Below are 9,904 nucleotides of genomic sequence, written 5' to 3'. Positions count from 1 at the left end.
GAAAATGTGGCACATATACACCATGGAATATTATGCAGCCATCAAAAACGATGAGTTTGTGTCCTTTGTAGGGACATAGATGAACCTGGAAACCATCATTCTCAGAAAACTGACACAAGAGCAGAAGATCAAACACCGCATGTTCTCACTCATAGGCGGGTGTTGCACAATGAGAACACATGGACACAGGGAGGGAAGCATCACACACTTGAGTCTGTCAGGGGGAAATAGGGGAGGGACAGCAGGGAGTGGGGAGTTGGGGAGAGATAGCATGGGGAGAAATGCCAGATATAGGTGATGAGGAGGAAGGCAGCAAATCATGCTGCCATGTGTGTACCTATGCAACAATCTTGCATGTTCTTCACATGTACCCCAAAACCTAAAGTACAATAAAAAATAAAATTTTTTAAAATCATTCCAGGATAATAAGTACAAACTGCAACTGTCCTAGGCAAATCAAGATGTCCCAGGCAAAGCTTTACCACTAGGCTATGCTGCCCCTCTGCAATGTTGCCAGCAGGAGAGTCTGCTGCACCCTTGGAACCATCAGGGGATCCCAGTATAGCTGGAAGGACAACACTATTGCAGGTTCCCGTCTGTTACATGACAAATTACATATGCTTGCATTTTGGTGCTCCCAAAATACATACCAGCATTTCCCTGCCAAAACTAGCTTTGTAGGCTGACTTGGGCACCCCAGAGCAGGGAATGAATAAGACAAACCCAAGCTCGTATTTCCATGAGATGGGGGTGGAAGGTTCCATCTTCAGCCACTGGGATTTGTTGTTATTCTTATCAATGAGAGCAAAGACAAGCCTGGGTCAATTTCACCCACTTCCCAGCCCTGGTGCCCACCGTAATTCATCGTCACATGACTCCCTGCACAGTCCCTCACACATTATTTAGAGGCGGCAGCCCATACTGCACGGAGAGTAGCCTGCTAGTCAACAGATCTGAATCACTGCTCTGCCCTGGGAGCTGTGCCCTGTGGAGTTCACCCATTGAAGACTGAGCTCTGCACCCATCTATGAATGTATTGCTAAGGGTCAGTAGGGATGGGGTGGCCCAGAAGTGAACTGGCTCTACAATCCATTAAACAGTCACCCTGAAATCCACAGTGCCAGTCAACTAATGGGGCTTGGAGCCATCATCAGGTAATTGGAAAATGATATCTTCCTGGAGGTTGTTAATACTGGCTTCGCCATCCTGAGAGCAGAAGGTCTGAGGGAGGAACAGCCTCCCGGGCCTGGAGGTACCTGCCATCACACATCAAATCACTGAGCAGTGCTTAAAAGGTGGGTAGGGTGAGTGGGGTGAAGATGACAAGTGAGGACAATGGGGGCAGAAGGCCTGGCTCTACCATCATCTTGCTATGTGTCCCAGTGCCCATTTCTTAAATCCTGTATACTAATCTCAGTTTGCCCACCTATAATGAACAAAGTGATAATACTTACCTACCGGTTATATGAAGATTAAATGAGATGATACATGAAAAGTCCTTAGCACAGCAACAAGCTCATATTAGGGGCTCAATAAATGTTACTAGTGATAGAAATTCTTATATCAGCAGTGATAAGGTATACAGTATCAACTAGTATAATATGATTAATATGTAATATATTAATGATATAAAGATGGTTATTATTGTATACTGTTATTATATCATATGTTGATTCAGAGTTACTTGCTAAATGTGATACTTAAAATCAAAGAGATATGGCCAGGTGTGGTGGTTCACACCTGTTATTCCAGCACTTTGGGAGGCCGAGGCAGGCAGATCACCTGAGGTCAGGAGTTTGAGACCAGCCTGGCCAACATGGCAAAACCCCATCTCTACAAAAAAAAAAAAAAAAAAAAAAAAAAAAGTACAAAAAATTAGCTGGGTGTGGTGGTGAACACCTGTAGTTTCAGCTACTTAGCTGGATGTGGTGGCTCATGCCTGTAATCCCAGCTACTTGGGAGGCTGAAGCAGGAGAATCGCTTGAGCCCAGGAGGCAGAAGTTGCAGTGCACCAAGATCATGCCTCTGCACTACAGTCTGAGCAACAGAGACTCCCTCTCAAAAAATAAAATAAACAAGATAAAAGAGACAGAATGGAGTAAAAGAAAACAATTACAGTGAAAATATTCCAAGAATGAGGCCCCAAATTCCTAGGCCAAAGATCAAGGTCAAGATTTACTCATATAAAACACCTCCAGATTTCAAGATCCTCCCAAAAGTCATTCTTTGACATCAGCCAAGAGTATGGGGAGGGTGTGGAGGAGAGTCGAATCAGTATTCCAGGGCCATGTCTAAATGAACATTGATAATCAGCAGAAGTCAGCTTCAGATCCCAAATCCCAGCTAAGCAGAGAGGCAGAAATGTTCCCACAGCACCTACGTACATAGTGTTGGGCAACATTAGATCCGCCTCACTAAGACCCACCTGGTCCATTGTCTCCAGAAACAAATCTTCATTTCTGGAGCAAATTTTTCAGCCAAAGAAAAAAAAAAAGAGAGAGATACTGCCTTGAATAATGTCATTTCATTTTATTTATTGAGACAGAGTTTCATTCCTATTGCCCAGGCTGGAATACAGTGGTGCGATCCTGGCTTACTGCAACCTCTGCCTCACAGGTTCAAGCCAGTCTCTTGTCTCAGCCTCCCAAGTAGCTGGGATTACAGGCAGGATTACACACCTGGCTAATTTTGTATTTTTAGTAGAGATAGGGTTTTGCCATGTTGATCAGGCTCAGGCTGGTCTCAAACTCCTGACCTCAGGTGATCCACCTGCCTCAGCCTCCCAGTGTTGGGATTACAGGCATGAGAAACAACTTTGTAACATGGAAATAGCAACATTCCAAACATTTACCTTCCCCTCTCTTTGTCCACAGGGATGCGTCTGAGTTCAAGGGTGAGAGCTACAGTCAGAACTGTTTTCTTCAATCCCTGGTTGACAGATGTCACCTTACTCCTTGCCTTGTTTATGTCACCTCATATCTGGTGATCTTCTCACTAGTCCTCTCCTCTCCCCCAAATCTCAAGCAATCATCTATAAGCACAATAAGATTTCGTGGTGTGTGATCGCTAAACAAGTGCAACTCACAAAAGACTTTTGAAAATCTGGAGCTAGACAAAGAAGGGGGAGGGCGTCCATGAATTACTGTCCACCCACACAAAATCAATACCATGCAAGTGGCAATATAGTATGGAGGGTTATTTCCCCTTCTGAGCAGGATGCAGCAGTTATCACTTCAGCTAATGTAACATGTGAGCGACAACTTGGTAAAATTGAAAAACTCGATGACTTCCAGCCATCATTCAAGGGCTGGGACTATAATTCATCCTATTACTGCCCAGAGTTCAATCATCATCAGTCCTTCTGTATCCACACCCTTCCACTAGCTCTCCCCTGCCCTACATTTTAATTCTCTTACTCTGTTTCTAAATTCCCTTTTTTAAAATGGCTCATAAAGGGATGGCCCATGGTAGGCAGCCTTTACCTCCAATTCTGACCACAGCAGACAACTCCTCCAGTCCAGAGCTCCTCAAAGGCTCTCCCTTCCTTCTCTCTGGGCCTTCAAATTGGCCCATTTATAAGCAATGCTTAAGTCTCCCCCAAAGCAAGGTCATAAACTCAAATCCCAATCAGGGCCAGGTGGATGACTTATGTGGAAGAAGCAAGCCGGGTAAGGATTCCTACTTAGATGAGAAACCTTGCTCCAAGCACTTCACATCCTCTCCTACACAACAAACCCTAAACTCTTAGGAGCAGTTCTCAGCGCAGGAGCCTCCAGCCTGTTTTTTAGCAGGCTTTCTCTACTTCTCATTCCATGATCATAGAAAACGACTCAATTAAGACTCTTTTCAGGTCTACCAAAGAGCTAGTGATTGGTATGTTCTGCTTCACCTCTAAATCTTAAAAACTAGTGACTTTGCCAGCCCCTACAATTAGGGGCACTAAGATGTGAATAGCAGCCAGTAAATTTTCCTGCATTATTGATTTTCACTAAGCATGTGGCATGTTGTATTTTCTCCAGTCGAGTGGAGATACTTGTTTTCTTAGCACTCAATCGATGTTTCTCCTGCATCACTCCAACTGCAAGCAGTGAGTCTGTGCTACCATGGATGAGACCCATTTAACAGCAACATCCAGAGTTTTCAACAGCCACTTGTGGCTTTTCCAGTTCAATCTCCTGACTCCACTTGGAGAAACTCCAAATAAATTTCCTTCCACCTTTAAGTCACCTCTTTTCTTATTCTTTTAAATATACTGTCTGCCAGAGAGAGTTATCATTGCCTGTGGATTATTTCGCTGCCTTGAGGGAAAGGACGTGATTTTTTCTTTTTGATTCACTGCATATTAACCCTTTCCAGAAATAGCAAGAATTCCTTTGAATTAGTAAACCCAAGATAGACACAGGATTCGTGTGGAGAAGCCAATCAACCCCAGATGGAGTAGCATGTTGACAAGAGGCGTATCCTGGGGGGATGCATGTTGACTAAGAAATGGGGAGGAATGGGAAAATGGAAAAAAACCTTACTGACTGCTGATCGTCTTCCTCACCCTAACACACCCACCCACATACCCCAAATCCCTCAGGATTGGATGATCCTCCTGGAAAATAGGCTGATTTGGTCCAAAGTTTCAGAAAGAATTCTTTGATTCAGAACGGCCTCACTAACTGCTGAATCAATGAATTGGCCAATGAACTTTTTCAGGAACAAATATTCCATATTTGTGCTATCCAATACGGTAGGACTAGCTACATGATGCTATTAAGCATTTGAATGTGGCTAGTGCAAATAAGAATGTTGTTTTTTTTGCTTTTTTTGTTTGTTTGTTTTTGAGACAGAGTTTCCATCTTGTTGCTCAGGCTGCAGTACAATAGCACGTTCTCGGCTCACTGCAACCTCCACCTCCCAGGTTCAAACAATTCTCCTGCCTCAGCCTCCTGAGTAGCTGGGATTACAGGCACATGCCACCATACCAGCTAATTTTGTATTTTCTCCAAGAGACAGAGTTTCTCCATGTTGGTCAGGTTGGTCTCGAACTTCTGATCTCAGATGATACCCCCCCATCCCCTTCACCTTGGCCTTCCAAAGTTCTGAGATTAAAGGCGTGAGCCACCGCTCCTGGCCCACAAATAAGAATTTTAAACTAAGCTTTAAATTGTAAATGTAGGAAAAGATTGCTGTTTGCTGAGCCTTGCCAGGGCCAAAGGATACTAGAAAGGATTTCCAGGTTGTGTCCAGAGGCAGTGCAGATTTTTGGAGGAAGCTAGCATCATTTGACAACAGCATCTGTCTTCCATCGATCGGAAAGCCAGAGCTGATTAGGCTAATCCAGCTGATTAAGTAGATTCTCCTTGCTTTTCAGCCCTCCTCCCTGAACCTCCCTTAAGAAACATCCAATCCATTCAAAGAATAAACAGGTGATCAAAGGTGCCAGTTAATCCCACTCTTCTCAAATTTGTATGCTGAAGATGTGTATAGCAAACCAATTTTCCTCACAGTTCCATCCATAAAACAAAGAAAAAAATAATTATTTGCTTAGGTCTGAATGCACTAATCCTAGTTCCCAGTAATTCTGAAGCCCCTATATAATTGTTGCTCTATCTCTTTGTTGTGTTCTTTAAAATCAACTCACACTTTTCTATCTAAATTTATTTGTGCAAGTGACTTTGTACCACTATACAGAGGCAAACACACAAGTCTGAGGTCCTAGTGACATATTTCCTAATTTACTATTAATTAGTTTTTTCAGACAGGATCTCACTCTATCACCCAGGCTAGAGTGCCGTGGTATGATCTCAGCTCACTCCAAACCCCAGCTCCCGGGCTCAAGTAATCCTCCCACCTCACCCTCCCAAGTAGGTTGGGACTATACACATGCACTACCACACCCAGCTTTTTTTTTTTTTTTTTGAGAGATGAGGTCCCACTATGTTGCCCAGGCTGGTCTTCGACTCCTGGGATCAAGTGATCTGTCCACGTTGGCCTCCCAAAGTGCTGGGATTACAGGCATGAGCCACCACACCCCACCAAAATTTTTTGAATAATAATATGCCTAACACACTCTCTGACCTAATGAGTATAAGTGGGTGGCTACATTTTGGACAATGTTACCTATTATCCTGAAATTCAAGGATAATTATATGATTGTTCATTTCTTTCCATCTCACTTCAGTTTTGCATAGAAATTTGCATCATACATTATATGAATCCTGCGAGAAAATATTGCACCTGCAGAATGTATAGGGATCTATATAATTGTGAAAAACTTCTTTGTGCTTAAGGAAAAAAGTCTGCAGGAAAAAGACCTGCTTGCTTCTGATCACCAGATTTTCAGATCTGACCCTTTGTGACTCTACATCCCTTCTCTGCAGCACAGAATTCTGTCCTCCAAGCCTTTTCTTACACTAGAAGTGCAACCTTGCAATTGCCATTTAGGCTCCTTCAAAGACTATGCTTCAGCCAGGAAGCCTTGTTCTGGGCATGTGATGCCCTTCACATCCAGACCACTCTGACCTCCATGTTGCTAATCGCCTGTCTGTGCAGCCGCCCCTCATGAGTCATCATCACGGATGGCCTCCTTGCCTAATTTTACTACTCTTTCAGAAACAATTAATTGAGATTACCCTATAAACCCTCCATATAAAATGGGCAATTATCAGTTACTGACACCTCTCCAGCTCCACCCCTCTGTAAGAGAAGCACTCCAGACCCCTTCATCACCTGTCATGTCTCCCTGCCAAGCACAGTGTGGGTGCTGGTCTGCCAGCCCCTCCCATCACTGTCTGACCTAGGCTGTAACAGGCAGACAGTGAGAAGTCCACTCAGAGCAAGAGGAATCCCAGCTTGGCCTCCAGTGTCCCCAGATATAGCCCAAAAGCCGTCAAAATCTATCTTCAGGTGTGTCTGGAGTTGCTGGTCCTTTGCAGCAGTTGTCACAGAACAGAGTAAGTACCTGCAGCCCCCGATTTAAAAGATTCACTTCAAATTTATTTGTGGACCTACTCCCTGGCAGGCACCTGGAACAGCAGTGACCAGGGCAGACTCAGTCCTTACCCTCTGGAAGCCAATTTCTAGTTTGGGAGACATATTATACACTAGTAGTCAGGTAAATAAACAAGACCTTAAATTTGATCTGCACTAAAAAGACAGTAGGCAAAGAAATATGAGAGTATAACCATGATATGAAGGGCACCTATGGAACTGTACAGCCCTTAAGCTGCACAAATCTACGTGGTGGACATGTAAACGTGGATGGCCAAGGAAGACCTCTCTGAAGAGGGGACACTTGAGCTGATGCTCAAAGGACAGAAGGAAGGAGCAGCCCAGCCAGAAAGGACAAGGACCAAGGCCTGGCATGGGGCAGGGCTGACCTGTTGGAGGAACAGAAAGGAGGCCCACATGCTGGTGCATATGCGAGATGCAGAGACAGAGTGCAGCTGCCCTGTCGGGAGGGTGTCAGTTTAGCCAAGTCTGGAGGTCAGTACAGATCCTGAGCACATGGGGAAGCAAATGGAGTTGCTTCAAGCAGAGAAATGCCACGATATTGGCTAATTCATATTTTAAAAATAACCTCTGCTGCTGAGCACAGAATCAGTGACAGGGCACAAGACTGGAAGCAGGGAAACGTGATTTAGGCCAAGCCAGTGGTTCTCACCTCTGACTGCACATTGAAACAACCCTTGGAGCAAAGCATTTAAAAAACAGTGATGCCCTGGCCCCACCTAGAGACAACAATTCCATCAGTGTGGGGTGAGTCCCAGGGGTCAGTATTTTTAAAAGCTCTCCAGGTAATTCTAAGGTGAAGCTAAAGATAAAAACACCGGCCTGGAGGTTATGCTGTGACAAGCTATAGAGAAAGTCTACACAGTGGTTCTCCATGTGGGCTCCCTGAACCAGCAGCATCAGCCTCACCTGGGAGCTTGTTAGAAATTCAAATTATTGGGCCCCACTCAAACCTGCTCTATCAGAAACTTCGGGGTTGGGGCCCGGCCATACTTTTTAACACAACTTCCAGGTGCTTATGTTACTGCAAATATTTAAGAGCCTCTGATCTAGAAGATACCTTTTTAGAAAACTGAGGATTATTCCAGGGCCAAATTCCTGGTACTAGGAAGATGAACAATTATGCCTATAGAAAATATTACTATTATAAAAGATCTCAGAGTTAAAAAATAGTGATAAAGCTGTTCCCCATTTGCAAAGATAAGGCATTAAGGTTTCATCACCAGGAAATGTGCTCAGAATAGCTTTTTTTTTTTTTTTTTGAGATGGAGTCTCACTCTGTCACCCAGGTTGGAGTACAGTGGCACAGATGTTGATAATTGTTCATCATTGCAACCTCTGCCTCCTGGGTTCAAGCAATTCTCCTGCCTCAGCCTCCCAAGTAACTGAGATTATAGGGGTACGCCACCACATCGGGCTATTTTTTTTTTTTGTATTTTTAGTAGAGATGGGGTTTCACCACATTGGTCAGGCTGGTCTTAAAATCCTAACTTCAAATGATCCTCACTCCTCAGTGTCCCAATGTGCTGGGATTGCAGGCATGAGCCACTGCACCCGACCCGGAATAGCTTTTCCAATAGCGGTAACAAATTTATGATGAATCAGTGATACTCACTATAATAAGTTCAAGTCCCAGATCTGCAAGACCAGCTGGATAATAAATAGCAAGGTGTTGCTTTTTCATACCATCTTATTGGACAAATTTTGTATACATCACCCAGTTTCTGCACCACAAGGTAGATACTACTACAGCATTCCCACTTTACAGGTAAGAAAGCTGAGGTTCAGGTAGTTTAATTGATTGAAGGTCATATATCCAGAAATGGATTCTGTGGCTCTGTTAAGCCTTCCACTCCACATTTTTTCTCAGTAGTAAGACACTGAGCCCACAGCTTCATATCATATTTATCAGCAGAGAACAAAAGTAGTATTTAAAATTGCTACTTACAATGTTGACGAGTAAACTGGAGTCCAAAGTCTGGCCTCTAGCCGAACTGGTGAGCTATCGCCAGTACCATGCAAGGCAGACATCTAACTGTGTGGGAGGAAAGAGATCTACAGGTGTCTAGGACTGGAGATGGGGAAAGAAGGAAGTAGCAACCCTCTGCTCTGCCCAGCCCAGCCAGAGGTCAGATTCTGACCTGCGTCTTGCAGAGCCGTGGTGCTCAGCCCCCAAGGACCATTAGAGTCACCTGGGGAGCTTATAAATTACAATACCAAGGCCTACTCCATGGGATCCTAATTCCTGCATCTTGCAGAGCCGTGGTGCTCAACCCCCCATGACCATTGGAGTCACCTGGTGAGCTTATAAATTACAATACCAAGGCCTACTCCATGGGATCCTAATTTCAGTGGTCCAGGGTGCAATCTAGACCTCAGTATCTACAGAAAGCTGGCTGTGAGGCTCCGCTGTGACAACCACAACTGCAGAGAACAAGGTAGCCTGGGAGACATGCAGGGGCTGTTTTCAGGAAGAACCTCATGGAGCTCTGAGCACACACAATGTTGCTTTATAGAGTGAATTGGAGAGGGAGACTTGGGACCTTGCAGACTCAGGCAGACCGCAGTGGGGAACAGGAAAGTGACTTTAGTGCTCAGAAGAGCAACTTAGAGTTGCAGTAGTGCCTGTTTGGCTGGACCAGGCTGCACCTGAGGATGCACAATGAGGGGGCTGGTGCAGAGAAGCAGAGGAGGTGTGCTTAGAGTGCTCACCAGATATGGTCCCTGGGCCCCCAGAATTAGCTGCTTGTGTGGGAAGGAGTCCACAGGTGAGGGTCATTGACATTTGGTTAGCAATGTTGTTCTGTTGTGCAAAATACTATGAATGCACGAGTCTGTTTCTACAAGTCCCCATCCAGTTACTTGAACTGCTTCATTCTTCATCATCTCATTTCCACTTCTAACT

At 44.5% G+C, this 9,904-nt stretch overlaps 1 long non-coding RNA gene across 1 annotated transcript in view; it reads right to left on the bottom strand.

Moving 5' to 3' along the window:
* LOC119473372 overlaps nucleotides 1-9,175 on the bottom strand; it is a 175,500-nt gene extending 166,325 nt beyond the window's left edge. Inside the window, exon 1 of the long non-coding RNA XR_005202578.1 lies at nucleotides 8,948-9,175. This is a non-coding gene — a long non-coding RNA (uncharacterized LOC119473372). The remainder of the gene's footprint in view (nucleotides 1-8,947) is intronic.
* Nucleotides 9,176-9,904: the final 729 nt, after the last annotated feature.

This window comes from Cebus imitator, unplaced genomic scaffold, assembly GCF_001604975.1.
Source record: "Cebus imitator isolate Cc_AM_T3 unplaced genomic scaffold, Cebus_imitator-1.0 Scaffold152, whole genome shotgun sequence".
NCBI classification, from domain to species: domain Eukaryota; kingdom Metazoa; phylum Chordata; class Mammalia; order Primates; family Cebidae; genus Cebus; species Cebus imitator.
This window is presented reverse-complemented; position numbering and strand designations above follow the sequence as displayed.